The sequence below is a fragment of the Xenopus tropicalis genome, chromosome 1 (assembly GCF_000004195.4).
Source record: "Xenopus tropicalis strain Nigerian chromosome 1, UCB_Xtro_10.0, whole genome shotgun sequence".
Lineage (NCBI taxonomy): Eukaryota > Metazoa > Chordata > Amphibia > Anura > Pipidae > Xenopus > Xenopus tropicalis.
In genome coordinates this window covers 153,916,303-153,943,971 of record NC_030677.2, presented here as the reverse complement: position 1 = coordinate 153,943,971, position 27,669 = coordinate 153,916,303, and the positions used below count along the sequence as shown (strand labels likewise).

Genomic DNA, 27,669 nt, shown 5'->3' with positions numbered 1-27,669 from the left:
GTGAAGACGCGGTGACGTCTCCAATACGTACATTCGGCGCCTTCTTCAAATGGCCGTATAAACAAGTTTATAGGTGAGTGCGGCCCTCAGTGGTTACTCTGGGATGCCTTGGAGAGAAACGGCTCGGTAAAGGCAGTGTCACAGTGCTTTACTGAGAGAGTATTGGGTTGCGCAGTATAGCATAATTTTTTTTCTTAGGACAGGAGTAAATGTAGGAGTTTATTCAGTTCTTGCCTGAATACTGGGACACTTGCTGTTTAGTGAAAGCTGTGGATCTTTTACGCCCTTGCTGGTCTCTATAAGGCAGTGATCCCCAACCAGTGGCTCAGGGGCAACATGTTGCTCCCCAACCCCTTGGATGTTGGTCTCAGTGCCCCCAAACCAGGGAGTTATTTTTGAATTCCTGACTTGAGGGCAAGTTTAGGTTGAATAAAACAAGATTTCCTACCAAATAAAGCCCCTGTAAGCTGATAGTGTGCATAGAGGCCCCTAATAGCCAATCACAGCCCTTATTTGGCACCTCCATGAACTTTTATGGTGCTTGTGTTGCTCCTCAAGTCTTTTACATTTGACTGTGGCTCACAAGTAAGAAAGGTTGGGGATCCCTGCTGTAAGGTGTGTGCCCTTAATATTAGGGGGTTATTGGAGCCTGCTTATACGTGGAGTGCTTGTATTTTTCTGTTTGGGTAAATGTGCTGATAAGTTCTGGGGTGCGTACTTTTTTTTTTTTTTGAAGGGTGGTTGTTGAATTTTTGGTTGGATTGGGTTGACGTGCGGCAAAAATTTGAGCTATAGGGAAGAATTTTGGAGTGTGCTGATGTTTTTGGTGTGTTAGATAATTTGGGGGGATGTTTTTTTGTGGGGGGGTAGGATTTTGTGTGCTTAGAATTTCTGTTGTGCTTTTTTTTTTTTTTTTTTTTAACCAGAATTTTGAGAGGAGATTGGGTTAGTCCTACTGGGGGGGCATAAGTATTTAGATGTCCCAATGTGGGGGTACAGTGTGTGGGCAGATTAGGAGAGCTGTGCTAGGTTTGTCTGTATGTCTGTAGGGGGGTATTTGACTCTAGAGCAGTGTGTTGGGGAAACTAGACCCATCTATCAAATCTGAATGGGTTGTGGCAGCAGGTGAGGTCTATAGTTATGGATGTTTGGAGGTGTGGGAGTAAGGCATTATTTATGTTTCTTAGGTATTGTATGCCTTGCAGTGTTTGTGTCCCTAGTTGTATATGTTGTATACCTGACTGTGGGAAAGTGAGGCAGCATGTCACCCCTAGGTATGTGTGTGTGTCTTTGGAGTTCAGGTTAGGGCAATGGGTAGACCTTCTATATGTCAGGAATGGGGGAAAAGGTTGGGTCAGTGTGTGTCTCCAAGGTATGTGTTTCATTGTGGGTACACATGCTGATGTTATGTGGGAGATCTGATGCTTGAAAGTGGAAGCTTTGAGGCAATTTGGCAGAAAGTGTACTTTTCAAAAATATATGGTTTCCTGGGGTAAACCTAATGTTCCAGGATTTTTAGCTTTAGAATCTAAAGTATGCCGTATCCTGCTGTAATGCTTTGAAAATTTGGTAATTTACTGCTGGGAGTTTTTGATCTATAGAAGTCCGAAATCTCCATAGAACTATACATATCAGGTATTGGCATGTTTGAAACGAGGCTTTCTGAATCGGTTGAATTTTTGTCCATAAAATTAAAAAAAATGTTTCTGGTATAAATCCCTATATCATGTAAAAAAAAAATTTGTATTTAGAGCTCTAAATCTTATCCCAGAAGTGGAAATAAAAAAAGATATAGTTTTCCAACTTAACTTAACCCCCCCCCAGTAAATGCCCCTAAAATGAGAGCCCACAGAATGTTTACAAAATGACACAAACAATCCATATACATTTGCACAAGCATCCAAATGCTTTCATACCATACACACTATATGCATTGATATGCCCTATGTCTAAATGCATATGTAGCTCATAGTCTGTATCCATTTGTTTAGGTGCATATGCAGCAGTCATATACACTTGCATATTCTAAAATAGATTAATTCAATATATAGTCTAACACTTGCATACGTATCCAGAAGTATTTGTGGAAGCCATGTACATGCGGACATGCATCAAGGTGTATACCCATATCAGGTCCTTGGGAAGCCATGTGATTTCCCAGTACTGAGCTATGGAAACCTCTCATATGGCTGCTTTAGAGGTGCGGTCTTCTACTGGGGAAGAAGATAGCTAATAATGCCCGAGGAACTTTTCATTTGAATATCGGTTCCTTGGTGAAATTGGATGGTTTATGATTTGATTACATAACCCAAGGGACATGCAAGAATAATGTTTAGGACAAGTACAATTCTGACCCTAAAAATCACGTGACTTTGGGTCACATAATTTAGGAAATTTACATTTTTACAAGTCCCTTCCTTATGCCAATTTGGGGATGCAAATTAGGGCTCAAACTAGGACAGATTTAACGGAATCCCAGAAAAGGGAATTCAGTGCATCCAAACTATATAAGGGAGGATCTCAGGGACTTACCTGTCATTTTAAAAAAGGAGCTCATCCAGTGGCTTCCCTTCCCCAGATAAAGTAGTGGTACCTGAAGATCTAAAGATTGGGCAGCCATGATTTACTTTATATGGTTGCCCTTCAAGCATGCAGAGGGTGTAAACACCTTAGCATCCTGTACTTCTTCCCTCTTTGCTCCATGTCTCCCTGGTGTGAGGTTTTGAGTTTCTATTCCCTGTCATTGTCATAAGCCTTTAATTCTCATACCACTTTTTTTCTCTTCTTTGCCATTGTATGCTCTTTTGCTTATTTATTTCCCCTTTTGGTCAATGTGCCATTCAGTACATCACACCCTGCACTACTATCCCAAGCCATTACTAGTCCTTTTTGCATAGGAAAAGTGTCTGAACACCAAAATTCACTGCATGGCCCAAATGCCTTAGGAATGTCACACACCATCATCCCCTAGATCAGTTTGATTGCTCCATCTGCAGCATTACTAGATCTACATGGATAGTTGGAATCTCCGCTTGGGCCTCCTACACACAGGCGTTTTATTATGCAGTTTCTTGCAGTTGACCTTTCATGGGTTCCACCACAATAAACCACACAGACTGTTTTTATCAATGAGGTTGCACTCGCTCTGCCTCAGAGTGCAGGTTGAACTTGATGTGTTCCACTTGGGTTTCATGCTTCCCTGCGGCAGAGTGAGTGCAACCACATCGCATTTCTTCCTACATTCATCTGCAGTGGAATGCATCAAGGCTCCACCACAAGGGAACATACGAAGTGTTGCCTGTGTGTAAGAGCCCTAATAGGAAGCAGCTGGTGGAACGCAGGTTTGTTTTTAGAGCGCTATAAACAGAATATTGGTAAATTACCTGTGCACATCCCCAAAAACATGTGCTATACAAAATCCATTTGTGTCTTATATGATTTAACAGCTAATCATGTTTGCACTCTAAATTAATTGATTAAATGGCATTTGTGCATGGCTAATGTATCCTCTTTTTTTCACATCTCACAGTCAGCATGAGGAATCCTGCAAATAAACCTTCTCTTCTGCCTCAAACTGAAACAATGCTGCTGGAAACCTGGCTTCAGGTAATAAACAATATAACGGGGACTTATCTCCCCGAAATGCCATCCCACCGGCGAGAATGTAAATTGCCGGTGGGATAGCATACGCGGCGCCGCGATTTCCCCCCGAAATCGTGGAAGTTGCCTTGAGAGGCAACTTCCGCGATTTTGGGGGAGTCGTGGCGCCGCGTATGCCATCCCACCGGCGATTTACATTCTCGCCAGTGGGATGGCATTTCGGGGAGATTAGTCGCCCGTGACAAGGGAGATTTGTCACGGGCGACTAGTCTCCCCGTGTGCCAGAGCCCTTAATGATTTTATACGAAGGCAGCTATTGCATAAACCTCTCTCCTGTTTGGAAATTGAAGCATTTTACCATTTATTGTGTGAAATCAATGTCTTTTGTCTTTGCTTTTGTTTTCTAAATTTCAGTAGGCTGTTCAAAGGTATTTGCTGATTGGTTGGATTGCCAACTGCACTTGTGCAATTTGGCACCTATGTTCATAGATGAACCATTCAGTGCTTTCTTATGCCCAACTAACTTCACCATTCTCTTAGTTACCCAGCTGTGTGTTCCTCAAACTCCACAGTTCTAAGTGCGGATTAAGCCCAGTTTAACAAAAGTCTTTTTAGCACTTTGTATTACCCATACAGCCATGTCATTAGACTGGGGATAGCCTGAGTAAATCCTGTTTCATTACTGGCAAAGTGTACATGGTCAGAAACTAGTTCCTGTGCTATACTGTATATTGTTAAAATATCTTTGAGTCTTGCAATAACTGACTCTACTGATTTGACCGTGTCAGTAACACGTTGGGGAAAGGGCTGGGGGATGCTTATTTTTAAAAAAATTAAAAATGTGCAGGGAACCTTAACTTCCGCTCTAAATAAAGATGTAAACCTTTATATTCACTCAAAATGCAAATAGACATTCATAAAGAATAAACTAGCAAAATAATGCAAATTTACTTAAACAAAGTTTTCACATGTTTCACACTAATAAGCTGCTTTTATATAAAAAACAAAGACAGGTATATATTTTAATTTGGTTATAAAAAAGCTATTTTGGATTTTTTTCACCTATTGTTATTCTATGGTTAGATTCAAACTGGGGATTGTACCCTGACAACATGCTAATGTGTCCCCTATACTTCTACTGAAACAGGAGTGAATGGAGACTGAAGGAAACAATGCTGAGCTGAGGACAAGGTTTTTACATTACAGTGAGTTGTTCATTTAAAAAATGTAATTTAAAATATAATTTTCTTCTTTGTATTTGTTTTTAATTAAATATTTACAAAGGTGTCTGTATACTGTCTTTCTTTCACCAAAAGAATGAAAAGGACAAGCTTACTTTGAAAGAGCTTGCCCAAATGTTAGTTGGATGCCCCCTCCTGAAAAGCAGTATCAGAAGTTAAAAAAAGCGTTGGTTGCGAACATGTTTTTTATATTATTTATTCACTTTCTGGATTACAAAACAATGACGTCTCCTAATCTCCTTTCATAATGGCCTTTTTATTAAGCTGAATTTGTTTTTTGACTTTCATTGTCCTTTAAATCATTTATTTTATTTTTTGTGCTAAAATTTAAATTTTTAGTGGGGAAAAAAGTGATGACTTTTCAAAAATTTCCAGCAATTCCAAATTTTATAAATCCCAAATTTAAAAAAACTGCAGCAATTCCACATCCAAAATTACTCCAACTAAAACCTGTCGATCATGTAGAAGTTAATGGCAGATGTCCCTTTTACAATTGGAAGATCTTTCTTTACTTCATATTTTTAGAGGTTTTCGGGTTTTTTAATGCTGGCTTTTGTGTGACAATATGAAAAAATTGCGGTTATCATGCAACAAGTTTAAAAAGTTTCAATTTTTGGGACTTTTCTGCAACTTGTTTCAGTGGAAGTGAGTTTGTGATTTAAAGAAAATAAAAATTTGAGTTTTAGTAAATCTGCCTCTGAGTCTGAGGTAAGGTCCACAAACAGGTAAATCCCAGTCACTTAAGGGAACTGCAAGTATGACAGCCTGTTTTACAACTATGATTGAAATTCCTCATTGAAAATGAGTATTGAAAACAAGTAGGATCTACCCTACATGTACTACATTGTCTAGTTTCTAATACTATTCCTTTTCCAACTAGAATATAGTCTATTTTAAAATGTCTATTTTCTTATATGTAAATACACTGTATGTACACTGTTCCATTACCAACTAGGAACTATATATATCTGAACAGATAGGCTAAATTCTAGTGGTAGTGGTAATAGAAACTAGACTATCTACATTAAAAAAATCTATTTCCTAATCTGTAAAGGTGCTCTTCCATTTTCAACTTGGAACTAGACACAACTAGGCTCCAGTCGGCCTGCTCACCCAGTGTTTCTCAGCAAAGTCTCGCGGGATGAGGCTGCGGCGCCTGAGTATTCGAGAGCAGTGACACGGTACTCAACCATGTAGGGAGTAAAGAAGAAGAATGGCACTTTGGTCTGATCTCGTACTTGTGTGTAGTTGGGATACTACCAGGTACCAGAGCCTCTGCTCCCAATATGTCACCACTCTGCTCCCTAGTTGACAAGAAGTCACATTTTTTGTGCTATGATTTTAAGAGGGATTTTTAGGAGAGGACAATTGTTGAAATTATCCAAAAGTAATAATTTGGGAAAGGGCAAGAGTTAAAAATTGACAATAAATAATATGTGTTTGGACTGATATTGGAGGGGCCTTTTTTTGTGTGTGTGTGTGTCCATCTTGCACTAGATTTTTCACAGCACAGGGCAGATATAATCTTTTAGGCTAGTGCCACATGTGACAGTGTTGCTCATCATTCTCAGTGCATGTGATTGAGTGGTGTAGTAGTATAGAACTACAAGTAGTGTGAAGCATAAAAATGTGGATGATTTCATTGTACAGTATTTTAAAGCGGCAGGGAGATAAATAGCTCACTCTTGTTCCACAGTGACTCTACAGCATGGTATCTTAAATTCTTGCTCAAAAGACTCAGGGGAGATCTTCAGAACCCAACAAATGGAAATTACATTCAGTCCTATGGGGAAATTGCAGCAACTTCCTGCTCAGTGGGTTTTACTTTCAGCGATTCCAATAGTTATGAATGACAATGCTTTTTTTGTAAAAAGTTTGAAAAAGGATATCATATCGATTCAGATCGATAAGGGATTTGAAGTAATATCATCGGTTTAGATACTGTCGATATATATAAATTTCTATGTAGAGACAAAACGAGCGACTGGTCGCTGGAACTCGCTATTTAAAAATCACAGCAACTAATCTCTCCGTGTGACATTTAGCCTAAAGGGCATAAGGTTCTGTAAAGTTTAAGCTTTAAAACTATTTTGAGAAATTTCATTAAAAACTGTTTAGCCAAGTTTAGTACTATGAAGTAGATTTTGAGATGTATGTATGTATGTATGTATGTATATGTCGTGGAGGCAGGAAGGATCCTTCTTACTATGGGCGCTTAATAAAGTAACATTTATTTTTGGCTAGAATGTGCCCCAGCCAAAATCATGCTTCCATGTATAGGGTGGTTTCAAGGAGTAAGTGATCAATATGTAGAATATAAATTCATACATTGGACATACAGAGTAACATATAAAGCAACCAGTAACCGATACAAGAGGTGAAGAGGGCAGCCCTTGCAAAGTCTTGAATGCAAGTGTGTGAGGAGGTAATGAGAGAGAAGTTGGTCAGTAAAAGAGCGTAACAAGCAGGTTGGTTGGTATCTAGAGATAATGTGAGTGTCATTAATTTGAATTTTATCCTGGATGGTAGCGGAATATGTAACCTTCTGTGTTTTACTTTGATTGAGTACACTGACTGATATGTGAATTTGCAACATTATTCCATTGTGATATTGATTATCCTATTACTATTTAGTGTATTAAGCAAGTAGCTTTATTCTTTACTGTTTATGGTTTTATTTTCTATTTAAGTTTTTTTCACATTTTACACCATGCACTGTACATTAATATTTGGAAGAGTAGTTTACTTAGTGTCAGTTTAAGCAGAAAACAGTGGTGGTCAGGAAGTTCCTATTGACCTGCTGCCCCTTCACAGAGCCAATGGCAGATGGTCAATTTAGCCAATTCAGACTAAAGGTGGCCATACACATACCAATTACGATCTTCGTTGTGACCATTGGTCACAGGAAAGGTTGTTCGTTCCCTCTATTGACATTCAGGGATGAATTGTCCGATATGGAGGTAGAAACAATAGGAATTCAACCTCCATTTGACGATTCATCCCTAAATACAGATTTTGCTCAGGCGCCCGATCAAAATCTTTTAACCCGCCCAATCGTTGAGACGGCCAATATCCGAAGCTTTTAAGATACATGCACCAGATATCGTATAAAATTATAATATTGGTGCATTTAAGGCCAGCTTAAGACCTAAGGCAGTGTAATGGTCAACAGTAGTGTCAATGGTTCTACAATTCCATCACAAAAAAATGTGCCTTATAACAAAATAAACTCCAAATGATATAATAAATAAATTGTAAGGTTTATATTGGGATGGTAATACAAGGCATACCAGTAACTCGTGGAGGCTCAGGTGTATAAACCCCAAGCCTGTCTCCAAAATATATCCCAAACCATTTAAGAGAAGTCAACAAATCCAAATAAAGTTCGAATAGCTCACCAGAGTCCAGAGGTGGTCCGGGTGCTCAAGGCCCCGAACCCGTAGCTGAAAGGGAAAAATCATAAACTGTTGAAGGAACTTCAAGCACACTGGACAACGGAGCAGACTCCATTGTCCGGTGTGCTTGAAGTTCTTTCAACAGTCTACAATTCCATCACGTTGCAAAAAAACACCCATAAAATCTGGGAACTTATTTAACATTAGAACTGGCTAATACAGCAGTTCTTATCATACAAACCTCTACATTTCTACTGATTAGTACAATAGTCTGCTTATGTACAGTGTCTTTAAACAAGTGTTCTGAATACTTAGGGGCTGATTTACTAATCCACGACTGGTCCGAAGGCGTCCGAATGCGTTTTTTTCGTAATGATCGGTATTTTGCGATTTTTACGTAAATTGTTGCAACTTTTTCGTAGCCATTACGACTGTTTCGCAAAATGTCGCAACTTTTTCGTAGCGTTACGACTTGCGCAAATTGTCGCGACTTTTTCGTAGCCTTCGCCGAGTACGAAAGTTTCGGATTCATTCAAGCTTCAGTATCGTGACTTTTCTTGGGCCAGGTTGGAGCTGCAGAGTGCCATTGAGCCCTATGGGAGACTTTCCTTGGGCCAGGTTGGAGCTGCAGAGTGCCATTGAGTCCTATGGGAGACTTTCCTTGGGCCAGGTTGGAGCTGCAGAGTGCCATTGAGCCCTATGGGAGACTTTCCTTGGGCCAGGTTGGAGCTGCAGAGTGCCATTGAGTCCTATGGGAGGCTTCCAAAATCATGCAAAGTCTGAAAGTTTTGCCCGCCGGTTACGAGCGATCAATACGAAAAAGTCGCGACAATGTACGAGCAAATCGTAACGGCTACGAAAAAGTTGCGACTTTTCGCGCAAGTCGTAACAGCGACGAAAAAAACGAAAAATGTTCGTTTCCAATCCGAATTTTTCCCATTCAAATTCATGAATTAGTAAATCAGCCCCAGTCTGTGGTCTGATTGCACCAAAACTGTTCTGCTGAAACAGAAAATCAGGGTGGCTTATGAGCCACATCATAACATGCATTGTGAAATTCTGGAGGGGCTGTCGCAACAACTATAGACAGTCATGATTATATGACCTGTGTAGGACAGTTTTTACTTAAATATACTTGAAATGCCAGTTCTGACTTGACTTTATGGACCTGGACAGAGAATGATTAACTGGATCCGTACAATTTGCACATCTGCTTTTGTGGCCAAATTGTAAATTGCCAATCAGCTGGTTTGGAGGAGAATTTACCAGATCCTAATATATAGTCACTGTATGTCTAGTTAAAATATGAAGTCACAGGCACAGAGGAGCATCAGACTGAAGTAGCCCTGTGCTTGTGCAAATGATTTGGCGTTTTGCTTTTACATTGGTGTGTGTGTGTGTGTGTAGGGCTTGGCTTGTGCATGCTTTTTGCCTATTATTTATAAATTGTTGCAATAAACAAAGCAAATTCTAATTAAAAATAGTCATATGGTGGTTCATATAAGCACAATCAAAACAAATACAGATTACTGAGAAGCTCTATATATTATGAACTGCTCAAAAGCTTAAAGGCTGCAGTTGGGTTTGTTAATATAGAGGGGTACTTATTAGACTGCCTATTTGTTTTGATTGTACTTGTACAAACAGAAAATAAAATGTGATTTTACTTAAATATTTTTGTCCTACTGTCTTGTTTTACACTGTTAGAGTTGTAGTATACAGCCTCGTTCAACATGAGTTCAATAAATGAACAGACTTTTTGCCTATTGTTATATTCACAAAAAAATCTATCATTTTGTCATTTCAAACAGAGAAATGTAAGAGAGTTCATGTTTGGTACTTGGGAGATAATTTGATAACCAGTGCATAGATTATCCTCCTGCGTAATGGACTCCATTATTTGTAAGCCAAAACAGTCACAACACATAATGAAGGGAGGAGGTTGTTTATACAGAACAAAGTTTAGTTTCACTACTTCAGCTAGTTGATTGTATAATAGCAAGTCTAAAACCAAAATAATTCTATTTTACTATTTTAACAAAAATAACTTAATGCATATTTCTTATTTTACACTGAAAAAAAACTCTACATGTCAAGCCTTTACCAATATTTAACTCAAGTCATTTACATTAAATGTTGTCAATAATTGTGTACTGCTTTCTTCTCGACAGACCTAAGGGAAAAAGTAGGGTAGTTTGATTTGCATAATTTAATTGTCTAAATGTTTGGCTTCCAGGGCAGACATTTACCTTTTCCTCTGTCCATTAATAGAAAAGTTTTCATATAAGGTTTAATTTACTTGTAGAATTAACTATAGTAATGACATTCAAGTCACACTAGAATTGTAATGTCATAGAAATTCCCAAGGCAGACAACAGTTTGCATGTATACTAAAGTTAAGTAAGACTAAAAAAGACCCTCAAGTTCAACCCCAACAAATGAACCCCAGTGCACATATATACACATACGTATGCAGACCTATCTATACACAAACACATATATAAACTATATATACCAATTCCTATACTAAATTAACTGTAGATCACTGTAGGCAATAGTGGGCTTATTCAAAAAACCATCCAAACCACTTAATGGTTGGGCATATTGATCAGGGGGGAGGTCGGGCTGTTGATGCAGGGGCTCTTTTTGTAAGGGGGTGGGATGGTATGGGTGCGCGAATGATGTGCAGTTTTAGGTGCGGGGCTGGAATGTGATATTGATAAGGGAGGCTGGGGTGTCATTACGAGACCTAATGCTATAATTTATGGTGGGGCGATTAAAATACGTAGTGGGGGTGTGGAAACATCCTTGATCTAAGGAGGAGAATGTTAAGTACACTTTGTAAGTCGGAGCACTGAATCAGAAGCACTCTAGCCCCGTTGTACTTTATTAATAGCAGTAGCATACGATATGGTGTCTGGTGTCTTTCTATATGAGTTAAGAGTTGTTACATTTGTTGCAAGTTCTCCGAGGCATTTTCCCTGTTACTGCTCAGTTGGAGCTTGAATTGGGGGGAATTAGATACATTTTATATGTCTGAGAAACTTGCAACATTGTTTTGTTTTGTGTCAGCCTCAATAAGTCAGTGGTGAGCAATTGATGCTCTGTGAGTAACATTTGGATCGCTTTTCACCCCTTGCTATTTTTAATTGGGATTTTCTTTTTTCCATGAGCATCATTTTTTGGGGTTTTAGCTAAATTAAATAAAGGTTACATTTTAACTCTGATATTTCTAACACCCTTTGTTAACTAATTGACCTAATAATCTAATTAAGTAACTGTGCATGTAATTGAAGTCTAGGAGGGAACACCTGCTTGGGTGTTTCCTAATTTGTGTGTTGTATATTTGTACACTTCATTTGCACGTTACTTGCAGGATTTTATCCCTATTTACACATCTCTTTTGTAGAATATTGTTAATATTTACTTGAGATTACACTTCAGTGTGGAAGGTGCAGCTATTCTTTCTTTCTCTTTATACTGTTCAAACCACTTAATGGCATTTTATAGAATCTGCCATCACATTGCCTGGCAGGGCATTCCACAATAATCTTGCCAGTTTGTAGGAAACTTATATTGCGTTGCTGGATATCAAATACACCTCCATCACTTAAATTTGTCAATATCAAAATATGCTTTCCATATGGCTTGACTGGAAGCCATTCTCAACAGAGCGTACCAAGTTTTAACCTTTTCAACATGGTCAAAATATGTTCAAACATTTATCCTCTCAACAGACAATGAGAAATATGTTATGTCTTTAGATTTGCTACTTGGTTTGAGTATATGGCAAAAATACATCCATTAAGTCTTTGGAGTTGATTATAGAGAAGAAATTTGGGGCAGGGATAAAGGGTCACCCTGTAGGTTAACTTAACCTTGATGATACACTGGAGGGTAGTAAGGTACCTGGGGCAAATATATACAATTTTTTGTTTTTTGTTTGATACCTGAACGTCTACAGCAACTTTAATAAATGAGATTGTAAACTGAGTGTGCAGACCGGAGTTTTATAACAGACAATTTTTCCCTCTAAGCTGTGTACTCACGCACGCACACAAATTTTGAGGCTGGCGCACACAATAAATTGTGGTGTGCACAAAGCATCTTGTGTAAAAACTTGTGTAACTTTGCATTTATTATGACCTGAGCATACAGTATTGAAAATGTTCGCACAAAATACATTTTTTTTTCTTTAAATAGGCTAAAGGCTGCTTCTTTAAATGTATATTCACTATAAGGATCTCATTGTCATGTAGAAGGAACTCACCATAAGGTTTCTTTGTTACTTCATTTTTAATACTTAATGTTCTGGACTAATGTAAAAAGATTGTTGTCCTGCACTTTTCTAACTGTCCCAGTAAAGTATTACTGTTTTATTATTAATAGTAGTTAGTGTTCTGCAAAAATTCTTCGCTCTTTTTTGTAATTAATTTTTCACATATAACATTATAAACTGTTTAACACACTTATCGTTGTGGATACTCACTTCCTTACAGACCAATAGGAAAGAGCATTATACAGCAACATCCTCATTTCTGTTTGGCTTATAATCACATGAGAAGATGAGTAAAAGGGTTTAAGAAGGGAAGCAGTAATGTATAGCAAATTAGTCACTTTTGGTCTAGAAAGCAGGAAGAGATCGGGTTTTGTTGTTAAATGAAAGAAGCATCATTGGGTGGTTTAGAAATACACAGTAGGGCTGCCTAACTGGATACTGACTTCAGGAGTTGGACAGCTCACTGAGCAGTGCTGCCAGGTAACTCCAGATCAACATATTAAACCATTGCCAGGGAGATGGAGCAAAGATGTTCTATCTAAGTAAATAAGCTGATTTGAACTAAAATAATAAAGTGAAACAAAAGGATACTTGGTTTTCTATATGTGGTATGCAGATGCTTTACTAATCCTGCAGAATAAATGGCACCCACTCATTGAATAGTCTAGTTTTAATATTTCTTTATTAAATGTAACAGCGCACAAGTGTCCCAAGTATTTCCTGGCTGCATAGAGTTCTTGTCCTAATGGAAGCAAACACATAAGTGTTGTAACATTATGATATGAATAAAGTCAGAAAATACATTTGTAGATCAGTAGTTCTACTGTGGTCATCAATGTAACTACTTCTGTGCTGGGGGCCGTTTGGTAAATCAATCCACAAGCTAAAAAATGTACAGAAAACTACATCATGCTTTGTGATGGCTTGGCTGGAATACAACAAACTTAAAGTACTGCACACTGCTTTAGCATATAATGTTAAAATAATCAGCCCATTAAACTTCATGACAAATTGCAGTTCCTCATTCATTTTTTTGTGGCTTTTGAATCATTAACATTGCTGTTTGGTTCTGCAGCTTTTAGTCTTGGGGTTTCAATGGTTAATTAGTAACTCTTAATCAATCTGAACGGCCCTGACAACCAGACAGCATTTTTTTTTAGTTTCCGTTAATAAAGAAGTGGAATAGGAAAGCCAATCAATATGAAAACATATATAAAATAATAACTTATAAGTTAACTTCCCCTTTAAGCCCATTACTGCATTGTACTAGTATACTATTTGTTAATGTAACGCTATGAGGCAAATACTGTCTGCATATTTAACAGGTCCATGTTCAGAATAAGCGTTTAGTCAAATAAGCATAGTCTACAATGTAAAGATAACATTCTGTCAAGGACTTTGGATTTAGAGTCAGGACAAGCAGCAAGATGTGAAGTAAGAGCATCAGGCCAAGGTCAGAGTAGACTGCACAAATAAAGAAAGGTTAGGCACTAAAAGAATTCATGAATGTGTAGGCATATACAGTATATGAATTACATCAATGTATAGACAGGTTTCATGCTTGGAGTCAAGTAAGTGTAGATTGTAAGCTCTTTTGAGCAGTGCTCTCTTCACCTCTTGTATTGGTAATTGATTGCTTTATATGTTACTCTGTATTTCCAATGTATGTAACCCACTTATTGTACAGCTCTGCGGAATATGTTGGCGCTTATACATAAATGTTAATAATAATAAAATGCTGTATGTTAAAGGACATGGAAAGGCAAAGTCACTTGGGGGTGCCAAAATGTTAGGGACCCCCAAATGACTTAAATCGCCTACCTTTTACCCTGGGCTGGTGCCCCTGTTGGGAGAGAACAGCACCAGTCCGGGGTACCTGTAGCGCTTCCCTCTTCCTGGTTCGTGAGCGCGTGCATGCGCAGTAGAGTGAATAGTGGAACTTTAGCAGAGAAGTCGGCTTTTCACTCTACTGCGCATGCGCCTATCGTATAGTCGCAGGAAGGAGGAAGCGCTCGATACAGGTACCCTGAGCTGGTGCTGTTTTCTCCTAACAGGAGCACCAGCCCGGGGTACAAGGTAAGCGATTAAAGTCACTTGGGGGTGCCTAACATTTTGGCACCCCAAGTGACTTAGCCTTTCCTTGTCCTTTAAAGTAAGTTATTCAGTAATATATGTTAGCTGGTGTGAAGGGAGTATACAAATTACTCTGCTACTCTTAGCTTAGGTGTGACAGATATTGCTCTGACTTATTGGGAGATCATCGTTCTAAAAGTCCCCTGATGTCAGGCCCGGGATGGCAATCGTGTGGATTCTGGCAGAGGGGCTGCTGTAAGATGCCATAGACAGTCACTGTTTATTGGGTTGGTTGGACCTCTCTGTACTTGAAGTTCCACAGCCTATTTTGAGTCCCAGACCAGGCCTGCCCGATGAGTTGTATGTGGTTTAACCCTTTAGCTGCCTAGGGCATACGTCGTTGCAGTAAAAGGCTTTATCTGCCAACGATGTGTGCCGTACGTTGTTTGGCAGATAAGGTTTAGCGATGACAGCCCCCTGGGCAACGAGCCGGGGGGCTGTCATGTCGGCCCACTGCCTAGGGGGACTTCCTGCTCCAGGACCAGGCAAGCTTCAGGACAGGTAAGGCTGTTTTCTTTTGCATTTACATACACTTACATACATTTGCACACAATTTTGCAGTTTTTTTTTTCATTTTGCACACTTATCTACACCTATATACACTTATATACACTCATTTACACACTGTCACACAACTTTTACACATGTACAAACGTATACACAAACACTTTATTTATTTTTTACCACTTTGCTTTTTAGTTTCTTTTCCCTAAAAACTGTTTATTTTGACAGCGTAACTATTGGCTTAGATATTCTGACCACCAATTACACTGTTGTGTGACTTATTTTGTCGTTTCACTAATTTGCACAATTTTTGTGGTTTTATTGCATTTTTATCCCTGGATTAGTGTTCCTGATCTGGTTTTAGCATAGCTTTGCCATGTGTAACTTTGGTGTAGAAAAATGACTTTACCTATTTTGAATTCATCAGAATGTGTACTTTCCAAAAATATATGGTTTTCTGGGGGTCTCTGTATAGTTAGGGGGTGTTATGGCACATAATACGCTGAGAGGGGGCTCTGTGTGCAAAAGCTGAGTTGGCAGGCGAGAAATCCATATGCGCTATTTTCATTTTGGGGTCAGTACAAAACACAGACTTTGGTATATCTATGCATATTGGGCATCAAACTGTTCAGTAGACCTTAGGTGTTGCTATTTGGGGTGACTTGCCTTTGTATGCAAGAAATTGTGTGAGCTAAATACGGCAAACTGCAACATTTTTTTGCGATTTTCTGAAATGTCATAAAAACCACTAACTTTAGGAAAGCTTTGCAGATTGGTACTTTGATGTAGAAAGGACTCTTTACCCATGTTGGATTTGTCAGAATGTGTACTTTCCAAAAATATATGGTTTTCTGGGGGTCTCTGTACAGTTAGGGGGTCTTAAGGCACATAATACACGGTCATTGTGCTTTTTTTGCAGAGATTAAGTTGGCAGCTGAGAAAATTCCTATGCACTATTTTCATTTAGGTGTGTCTGTACACCACATACTTTGGTAAATCTTTGCATATTGGGCATCAAACTGTTCAGTAGACCACTGCTATTAATATTTATGGTGATGTGTCATTATACGTAAGAAATGTTGTAAGATAAATATGGCAAATTGCAACAATTTTATGCCTTTTTCAGTAAAGTCATAAAAACCATTAACTTTAGGAAAGCTTTCCAGATTGGTACTTTGGTGCAGAAAGTCTTCTGTACCCATGTTGAATTTGTCAGAATGTGTACTTTTCAAAAATATATGGTTTTTAGGGGATTTCTGCATAAAACTGCCATGTGTTTATGAATTTATGTTAAGGTAAGCCATAAAATTAGTGTGCACAAGGTATATTTGGGGGGTCTCTAAGTGTCATATGCTTTGATAAAACTGTGTACAGTGGGCATCAAACTGTTCAGTAGACCTCTGGGGTTCATATTTAGGGTGTTTTAGCTTGGTACCTAATGCTATGTGGGAGATAAGATGCTGCAAAGTGGAAGCTTTGAGGGGATTTTTGGAAATTTCATCAAAATTGCCAACTTTAGGAAAGCTTTGCGGCTTGGTACTTTGGACTAGAAAGACTTGGGTACCCATTTTAAATTCGGGGGAATGTGTACTTTCCAAAAATATATGACTTTCTGGGGTGAATATACTTTTTACTAGTGTTATCCCACATATAATGATGGAAATGTGTTGATTTTGCAAAAGCTGAAGTGACAGAAATGATAGATCAAATGGGGTTATGTTTACATTGGGGCCCCCATATGCCACATACTTAGGTAAATGACCTGTAGGAGATAAGATACTATAGACTGGAAGCTTTAAAGCAATTTTTTTAAAAATTCGCAAATTTTGATAAAAACCAATAACTTTAGGAAAGCATTGCAACTTGGTAGTTTGGAGTAGACAGACAGTTCTACCTATTCTGTATTCCCCAGAATCTGTTCTTTCTAAAAATGTATAATTTTCTGGGAATTTCTGTTAGTGGAATTTTTGGCCTTGAAATCTAAAGTATGCAGCTTTCTGGAGCAGTGCTTTGGAAATTTGGTAGTGTACTGCAGGGAGTTTTTGACCTATACAAGTGAGAAATCTCCATAAAACTATATATATTTGGTATTGGCACATTCAGGAGACATGGGACTTTCCAAATCAGTTGTATTTTCATGCATAAAATAATTTTTGTTTCTGGTGTATGTGTTTATATTTTGGAAATTTTTTTATTTTTTTTTTATTTATTCATTTTTTAGACATTTAGAAGCCTATATCTTGTTACAGAATTGGAATTACCTCTGAGGAAAGGCCCCTAAAGTCAAACAATGCAAAATGTTCCGCTTTGTCCAAAACAGCTGGTAGTGAAAGGGTTAAATGCTCTCCTTGCAAAAATGTCTCTGGGTAGGAAGTACACCCATTGACCAAAGGTTAGAAGCAATGTAACAGGTATTTTTTAGGGAGGTTGGCAAATAGTCCATTAAAGGTAACTCATACATGGGCTTACTGTAAAGGAATACAGTCAAGCCAGTGGTTGTTTGCATGCCAAGAAAAGCAGGTTTAACAAGCATCCATACATACACCAAAGACACAGTTATGAACAAAAAAAACTCACTGCTGCGACACCCATGTAACGGCATTCAAAGATTAAGTGCTCATATTATTACATTTTACACCTGGGCTCATGGCATTTTAGTCACTGTTGCCACTGAATACCTTCTTGAATTGAACCATAGGCCACAACTTTTTCTCTACAAAGTACATTCCAGATGACACATGGGGGAAATGTGTTATGGTAGAATAGCGTTCAGCTATGTGTTAATGAAAGCAAAATATCTGTCAATTCTGTGCATCAAATAGCTGAGGGCACATTCCCTTGAACCTTTTAAAAAAATTCTCTTGCCTGGTTGAGTTATATTAGCACACAGTGCTGCCTGGGATGTAGCGATATCCAGTGCTTGTCCTTACCACATGGGAGTAACCACAGAAGGAGCAATTTCTATTGAATGCTCTGGCTGCTAAGGGTTGTAGGACAGAATGTACTGTCACAAATCCACCAAGGCACAATCATGGATCAGGCATTATACTCCCTACAAAGATTTTTTTCACACCCCAGAGGTCCATCATTTGTTGTTAACTGTTGCTCTGTAGTGTAATAACACTGTGTGGGCTGCAGGTGGCTAAAAGGAAAAAGGGGGTATAAGGGACCCCAAAACTGTCTCTACAACTCTCCTACACTATTTAGCATAGCAGATGCACTTAATAAGTTACCCTGGCAAGAAACAGTAAGAGAGAAGACTGGGGTGAGGAGTTTAATGGCATAATCTTGGATCCGTGGCTCAATGAGAGGCCCAGAGTGCCCTTTAGAGAGAAAGACACATATGTGAACTGGATGTCTGTGAGGCCAAGGAATGAAGCATAAAAGAAACTCCAGGACTCAATGGTAGCAGGCCAAGACTGTGGATTCTGGCAAATGACCGAGGGGCTGCTGTATGATACCATAGACAGTCACCAGGGGTGAACAGGGTATTCATCACCACTGCAAATAGTATCAATCAAAATGCCCCATCTGATATAGCCCTAAGGCCGTGTTGTCCAACTGGTGGCCTGTGGGTCTACCTTGTGCAACACCTGCATTAAAGTCTGGCTGATGTGACTGTTTACCTTTTGTTTTAAAAGGTATCCGTATTTAGATTAATTGGGCCCTGCATTGCTCGCACCTCAGATTCAGAATGTAAGACCCTGCATTGAACGTTGGACTAGGCCACCAAAGCAGAAAGGAAGAAATCCTGGTGGGCCGCAGTGCAAGGTCTGCAGAAAGTTTTCCATTAACAGCCAGAGGTACTCTGTACAGAGGTGGAAGGTATGCAAGTGAGGGGGAGGAAGGTACATATATGGGGGACCCACAGGTTCACAATAGGGTTGAGGGGCCTCAGCTGTGGGTTTGCAACAGAAACCAGGTAGGCAATGGGGTGGGGGGGCCTTAGCAGTGAGTTCACAGTGGGATCCTCGGAAGTGGGTTGGTGACAGGGGTGAGGCTGCAGCAGCAGTGGGGGACCCTGCAGTGAAATTACCGGTGGGCCCAGAAAATAATACATGCATTTTTTTTTATAGTGTTCCTGACCACACAAGTTGTGTTAAGGTGTGAAATCAGTTGTATTTGTGCTCCCTCAAGAATACTGGTGTGCTATGCAGAGAATTGCAAAAGCCCTGGTGAGTATACAGTGGTCTGTAAGGGCCTGGGGTATGTAACATACTGCTGTGTTACTGGATCATGTTTAATGTAAAGAATATTGTGGGAACACAGGGTTTCAAATTGTTCTGCAGGAAAATTTGGGAAATGCATTGTATTGTTGCAGCACAAAATATATGTGATGCACTGTAAAAATGACTGGGTTATACAGATGTGCTGTGTAATGTAGTGTTGAGGGATTCAAGGGGAACTATGCATTGTTCTACAGGGGAATTTGGTCTATACATTGCACTGTTGCAGCACCGGTTTTGTGATGCCCTGTAAGAATGACTGGGGTATACTCATGTGATGTGTGATAGTTGGTTATGATTATGGTTAGCCTTATTTGTCTGTAGGAGAGCTGGCTTTGGATACTTTGGTTGGAGTCAGAAACAGTACTGCCAAAAATTTAGAAAAAACTACCTTCTGTTGCCATTACATTTACAAATACCTTTAAAATCATTAAAAATTTTATGTATATTGGTAAGTTGCTTACAATTACCTTTTCAGTTAAGGCATGGGGCTGCCATTTATGTATGTATCCGTGGCTTTTTTCGTTTTTGGGGTGCATATTCATATTCACCCTGCCTTGTTCTGTTGAACACCCCTATGGCTTTACATTGATCATCTAGTTTAAACTAGTTATTGTTTTTTTTATTATAGTACTGATACACTGTGATTACACTTTAGCACTGTGGGAAGGTTCAATAACTAGCTTCAAATTCACCAACTTACTCTAATGGTGAAATAATGTGTCTTCTAAGGGACAGAGGGATATCAGGTATAGCAGTGCAAGGTAATAACAACCAGACATCTTTCTGCCCAGGCTGAAATCCTTCTGATTTTGTTAAAGGAACAGTAACACCAAAAAGCAAAAATGTATCAAAGTAATTAAAATATAATGTACTGTTGCCCTGCATTGGTCAAAGTTTTGTCTTTGCTTCAGATACTACTATAGTGTATATAAATATATTACTGTGTAGCCATGGGTGTTGCTATTCAAACTGAAATAGGGGTAAAAAGCACAGGTTACATAACAGGTAACAGATAAGCTTTGTAAAACACCATTGTATTATACAGAGCTCATCCGCAATCTGCTGTGCAACCTGTGTCTTTTTAAGATTGAATGGCTGCCCCCATGGCTACACAGCAGCTTATTTATATTGACTATATTAGTCTTTTTGAAGCAAACACACATTTTACCAGTGCAGGGCAACAATATGTTATATTATAATTACTTTAAAACATGTTTATTTTTTTGGTGTTGTTTCCTTAAAGTACTTCTCCAAGCACTTATTTACAGGTTACCCATAAACAACTATTCTGGCCTTACAAACTATATTTTGTTCCAAGCCTCGCCACCACTACAGACTTCCCAACTATGGTCAAAAGGAGATGATATGGGAGTCATTCAGGAACTGAATTCAGGATTTTTCGAGCTACAGCCCAATTACATACATCCAATTACATACAAAAAAAAAAAATCGAAAGGTTTGGGAACTATTCTGCATATATGCAGGGGTTATTTTCAGCTGGATTGCTAGCCTGGTTCCTTTTTTTTCAATACAGCTACTTAGGATATAGTTTTTGTCCTGTAAGTTTTCAAGTAAGTGCTTTAAAGTTAATGCATCTGGAGGGCTGATTGTTCTAACTTTGCTACTCTGCTACTTTAACAATTTGTTCATTGAAATCTGAGATGCTTACGTTTTAGAAGTAATTATCAATTGTATCTTTTATAACACCTAAAAAATAATTACATGCCGTGTACTCTGTCAGAGATTGTGTCTGACACTAGAGAATTTACACTACCCAGTATTGTACCACCAGAGGGCTTCGAAGCATCATGAGCCAGAGGGATCTCGCAGTTTATCTGAGGCACACTGACCAGAAGGAATCCACCCCGGATTTGAAGGAGATTTCTCTTCACTCAGTGGGTATTGCATATTTCTATTAAACCTTAACAACAAAATATTTAGAGATTTATGTTGTAATGTGGAATTTCCAGGTAATTAGATAATATGAACCTGAAGGGATTTTGGGTGGGATATATGTGGGTAGATTAGGGCATGGCAAAATATACAGATCATCACAAAGGGAAGATATGACCAGGCGACCTGGTCTGGAAAGTCATAGCAGACCTATTTACCGACATATTACAAAGCTAAGTGCTGACTGACTGGGGGCTAAATGCATATTTTATATGTGTGAATGAGCAGAATCAATGATACAGATGGCAATGGCTTTAAAGAGGCTGGCTGTTCACCTTTAACTTTTATTATGATGTAGAGAGTGATATTTTGAGACAATTTGCGGTTGGTCTTCATTTTTTATTATTTGTCCATTTTTAGTTATTTCACTGTTTGTTCAGTAGCATTCCAGTTTGGAGTTTTAGCAACTATCTGATTGCTAGGATATAAATTACCTTAGGAGCCAGGCAGTGGTTTGAATTAGAGACTGGAATATGAATAGGAGAGGATCTGAATAGAAAAAATGTTATTAAAAGCAAAACTAACAATATAATTGTACCCTCACAGAGGGTGCTGGGGTCAGTGATCCCCATTTGAATGCTGCAAAGAGTTAGACAAAGAAGGTGAATAATTCAAAAAATTATAAAAAAATAAATAAATAATGAAGACCAATTGACTAGTTGCTTAGAATTGGCCATTCAATAACATACTAAAAGTTACTTTAAAGGTGAACCACAGCTTTAGTGCTGCAGTCAGTATTCTTGTGCACTGCCTATGTGTAGGTGAGTGTGCACTGCTCTGACTGACTAGAAGCTTATACTGTTATTGCATAGTATAGTGAAACCAGCAGGACAAGCTCTGCAATAAATACAAATAAATATGTGCAGTAACAAAGTGTTGATATTGTAAATTGTTATATTGTTGCTAAACAATCTTCTGGTATTCTTGCAACATGTTCCTGTTACACAAAAAGACACAGTGGCAGCATACCTTAAACAAATGTGGAACTCGAATGTGTAGCTACGTTTTTATAGGGGTTCATGTGCACCAGGGCCCAGCTTCCCTCTGCTTTCATAGGCTACTTACCTCTTGTGCATCATAAGTGCAAAGAATAGGGCTTGTGCTGGAATAGGCAAAAACACTCAACATACAGATTACATAAAAAAAACTATAACTGATACATGGTAACGAGGCCCCTGCCCAAAACAGCATACCATATAAAATTACTTTTATACAGCCCCATCCCATCACCCTTTCATGTGAATATTTTGTTAGCAGGAGTAAAATATGTAAAGGAATTATCTGTGAACCTAAAATTATCTGCCTTGCAAGAACCAAACATGGAGTAGCTTCAGTTTCTATATTTGCCCTGTTTAGCTTAAGAAATAACAAAAAATGCATTTTTTTAAAGTATATTCAACACAAGCCATATTTACTAAACTCATATTGATTAATTGGGTATATTTTAACACCCATCTTTTAAGATTTAAACAATTCAAGCATCCCAATTTCCCACACTTCTTTTGCAATCCAGTCAGGAGAAAGGATCAGAATCACATTGATGAAATGTGCACATCCATGTGTGGTGAAATTGCATCCAATTTAATTAATAAGAAGCCAGCCTTATGTTTCATTATATTTATGTGAATGTTATGGTTGTATAAGTTCATTGACATTAAAAAGATGAAACATTGTTAGCCAAAAATCATTGGTATGCCCCTGTAACCCTGCTAAGTGACTATGCAGCAAACCGTCAAGAAGGGCTGATACCACAAAATGAGAGGCTGCCACAGAGCCTGCGTCACTTTTCCTGTTAGGCACAGGTATTTCATTTATTCTAAAGCATCACTCAGTCACCTTAATACTTCTTCTAGCCCTCCAGTCACATTTGCAAAGAAAAAGGCATAGATTTTTAAAACATCACTGTGATTTGTTTCTGTGAGTTAGAGGACTTGTGGGTTAAAAGAACTGCGGGCCTTAATTAGGTACAGTTTTGCCTTTTGCATGCATGCCATTGCCAGCTTGTGAAACTCAGTTCTGCTTTTAGTTGGGGGAGTTGCAGAGGATTTCTTTCATCTGCAGGGTTTCCCAGTGCATCCATTTCCTCTGCCTAGTGTCTAATCCCAGGTATTTATTAAGGAATATTCTACTTTTTAGTACAATGCTGTAGGTAAATAACAAAAAAAAGCAAGAGCAGTGGATATCTGACCTGCCAGCCATCCCATGAATTTTGAAGGCAGACAAAAGATCCAAGGTGAGAAAAACTAATGGGCTTTCCAAACACATTTGTTGGTGAAGTGTGAATCAGATAAAACTGGCCTATTGTGAGCAGATCAAGTATCATGAATACTAGTTGGTATGTACCAGTTGGTACCAGTGCATCTGCAGCTAGAGACATGAAAAGAAGCCACCGCTGGCAGCCTAAATATATGAAACCACACAAAAGTGGCCATGTGTTGCCCTGCTTACAGTATTTGCTTGTTCAACTTGTAGGCGAACATTAAGGATTGGCCTTTACACAACCTTTAAATGAAAATGTAAAACCCTCATAACAAATAAAAGTAAAATTGCTCAAAATGTTCTTCTAAGTTCTTTTACAATTTACATTTTCTTTTAGATTTTACAGTATTCGCAAATTTTACATTGTTAATATATTACCGGTAGATGGCGCTATTGTTTCAGTTTCATTATACCTTCTGTGTAAAATTTGCTAATATCTTAAAATCTAGAAAAAGAAATATTGAAATTTGCTCATTATGTCCCACATTTTCAAATGTAAGTATTGCTAATTTACATACAGTAAATTCTATTATTGTCTATTATATGTATTCTCCTGCCATGCACTTCTTCAGGATCTGACCTAAAGAAGTCCATAGATGCCATCTGTTTTAAAGAATTTCAGATTACATTGAGATGTGATAATAATACTGTAAGCCCCAAATTTAGGGATATCTCGACCAAGCTTAGCAGTGCCATTTTCCAAACTTGTCGGGTTTTTTTCTGCATGTTCCACCTTGTGTCAGAGTGCAAAATCTGTTACTACATTAATAAGTATGCGTTGGCTTAAAATAAATGGCAGATACTAACCACATTGTATAAAGAAAAATGTGAAAAAGTTGCGTGTGTCCATTTTAGGGCATTGTTGGCTTTTAAGTGAAAATGATAAGGAGCTTGTTTTTTTTTTACAAAACAAAAAAATGAAAGCTGCAGAAATAAAATTACACCGTAAAGTAATCTTAACACTAAATGAAAGTTGTTTTGAATAATAAAAACAACCCTAGAAGATGGAATTAACGGCAGAAAAACAAAAAGTAGCTATATTTTTTATTTTTTCAATACATAACATATAGAGCCTAAGGGGACCAAGTTTAAACAAAGAATAACATCTTTCACCCCAGAATAAAACTCTGCAGTGTGCATAGACCAATGTTTACATGAGGTGACATGGCTAGATAGAGGGGCTTGGATGGAACTTGTGGCAAAAGGGGCTTTGGGGGCTGTTTGCGACACCCATGGGCCACTAGATGCACAACACAGAAAAAGGAATGTGAATAACTGAATAGGATAGGGCTAATCCACCTACAGCCCTCCAGATCTTGTGCAGCCAAAGGCTGTAAGGAGGATGCTGGGAGTTGTAGTCCAGCAACATCTAAGGCTGGAGGATTGGCACTACTGGGTTAAAGGATAGATGCAGAAACAACCTTGTAGTTGGAGAAAAAAGAGGTAGTAGAAGTGATACTTTTAATAGTCATGCAACATAGCTGGCACTGCAAGCTTTAAGGTCACACAACCTCTTCTTCAGGCTCACATTCATAGCTAAACTAGAGTTGTGTGTGATATTTTTACATGAATGATACATTGGAAATATTGCAATTGTTTTAAAAAAAATACAAAAACTGATTCATTATTTACATGGCATCACTACCACTGCTTTGTGTTTCTAAACAGTACAAGGGACCATGCAGCCTTTTCTAGGGTAGATTCCTGGCAACACATTTCTGGCATTCTGTAAGGCAGTCTCCTGGGAACTAAGCGCCCCTCCCTACTGCCCTCCTGCTATTCCCTGTAACAGATTGCAGTGTGTGGTTTGACATCTGATCCCAGCTTTGTGCATAAAAAAAGGATGACTGTATCCTGCAGGCTTCCTGCTCCCATCCTTTACAGCTCTCTGTGAGACCAGCTCAATAAAATCCACACCAACGCTTCCTCTTCCTCCACAGCCTGGAAATAAGATCTGGCTTCTTGTGTATGGGATGCTAACTGCTTTGTGTTTCTTTAAGGGCTCTGAGAACTGGGCTGACACGCAGAAAAGAACTGGACTGACACACAGATCCTTTCGCACAGCTGGCGGAACCGCCACTCGTGATATGAAGAATATTTCAGATTCTATATCAAGATAAATAGGAAACACTTTTTTGGTCCGTTTTTTTTTTTTTTGCCTCGCTTTAAAAGAGCAGTTGTTGTTTTCTCTCAGCAGTCATTAATATTTATTAGTACTGCCTTTATTGTCCAGCAAACTGTCAAACTTATAGATCTTCAGCTGTTGTAAACTACCATTCCCATCATCCTCATCTAAGCATGTTTAGGAGTGTTGTATTGATCTTGCATATGCATTAGACTACTATTATAGATTGTAAGCTCTTTTGGGCAGGGTCCTCTTCACCTCTTGTATCATTTATTGTTTGGATGTAATTCTGTATGTCTAATGTATAAACCCACTTATTGTACAGCGCTGCGGAATATGTTTGTGCTTTATAAATACATGTTAATAATAATACTATTCCCAGGATCTCTAGTGAGGGAGGCATTTTATCTTATGTCTTTTGTGGAATGCAGGGATGCCAAACTGGTCACTCACTAACTCATTCTGACTGCCACCTCACTTAGTATCTAGAAGGGTATGCAAAAATATTATAATAATAATATTGTGAAAAAAATATAATATTCTCTTATATATTTATCTCGCTGTGTGTGAGAAACTATCACTCTGTGGCCATTGTTTGGCAGTTCTTTGTCCTTTCCCAATGATCTTGCAGCAAGTGATTTCAGAATGTGCCCTCTTGGCACTGGTACAGAAGCACCTTACCACCACTGATTTATGAGAGGCACACCTGCCAGTCCCAAGTCAGATTTGACCCTTTCATCCTACAGGAATGCTATCTATGTACAATGTTGCATACTTAGCCATTTGTTTAGTTGTCTGCAGAGATATTTGGTATAATCTTAGTTATTTAGGTTATTTTCATGTTTCCACAGTACAAATAAAGGAGGGTTTCAGAGGTTATTTTATTATTTTGCAACTATTGAAATAAATCTGAAATAAAAGCCAAATGCTTATTACATTTTTATGAATTTATTTGTTGTTCCTGATTCCTATTGTACTTTACATTTTGTTATTACTAATATACAGACCGAAATATAAAATAACTGTCTGGTAGGAAAATAGACAAAGGAGATTGGGCAGTAATGATTTCTTTTCATGCAGTACAAAGGAGAAGTAAACGTTTTAGGAATCTCCAGCAATCTCACATTATCCTAATTCACAACACTGTGTTTCATAAACCCTTTTCTAATTAAAAAATGTGAATCCTGCTTTTGTCTTCTTTTTTTATTATTTATTTTGCTCTGAAGCAGCATTATCTATCATCTATCTATCATCTATCTATCTATCTATCTATCTATCTAAAAGAGAGCCAAGATAAAGGTCACTGTAGGCACACACGGAAATAGGATGTGTGGTTGTTTCCTAAAGAAAATGTTTAAACCAAATACAATCTGAGTAGCCCTTCACCTCTGAGTGCTTTTCCGTAGCCCAAGGCTAGGAGCCTTGCAATAGGTGGGCCAAATACATAGGATCATGTCCCTCCTTGGCTTTCAGTGGGGTCACAGGTCACACTAGCCAGAAGGCCTCATTCTGTTGTCACAGCAACCAGGACTTAATCAAACAAGCCTGAAATTGCAAGTTTGTGGGAACGTAATGAATCCATCAGGGAGTCGATATCCCTGGGTATCCCGCCTGATCTGTCGCTCCAGTCTTATACATACACCCAGAAACAAAGACCCCTTTCACTCAGCCGATATCTTACTGCATATTCCTCGTGGGCCTCAAATTCTCTCCTTTCTGTGATGAAGTTATATGGTCTGACTATAAGGGCATAACATTCACGTGAAAGAGGCTGTTTTTTGGGATAGGAGCTGATATTTTTTTTGATTTTTGAATACCAGGGTAGGTGTTTTTGTAATCGGCAGATTCCCTAAAATCTGGTAATACATATAATAATATAATGTGGCACTTTTGTCTAAAATTATGTTTTTATTCTATCCCACAGGATAGAAATAAATTGCTTTATTAAGGG

General features: G+C 38.4%; 1 long non-coding RNA gene across 4 annotated transcripts; it reads left to right on the top strand.

The window, feature by feature from the left end:
* The first annotated feature begins 11 nt into the window (after positions 1–11).
* On the top strand, positions 12–26,905 carry LOC101733130. Of its 4 annotated transcripts, XR_004220273.1 has the most exons (6): positions 12–73; positions 3,530–3,606; positions 4,684–4,805; positions 19,229–19,327; positions 21,160–21,280; positions 25,594–26,905. It is a non-coding gene; the product is annotated as an uncharacterized LOC101733130 (long non-coding RNA). The 4 variants fall into 4 exon arrangements; XR_004220280.1 differs by lacking the exon at positions 12–73 and having other exon boundaries at positions 1,900–3,606; positions 4,748–4,805; positions 21,174–21,280; XR_004220278.1 differs by lacking the exon at positions 12–73 and having other exon boundaries at positions 1,900–3,606; positions 4,748–4,805; positions 21,160–21,276.
* Positions 26,906–27,669: the final 764 nt, after the last annotated feature.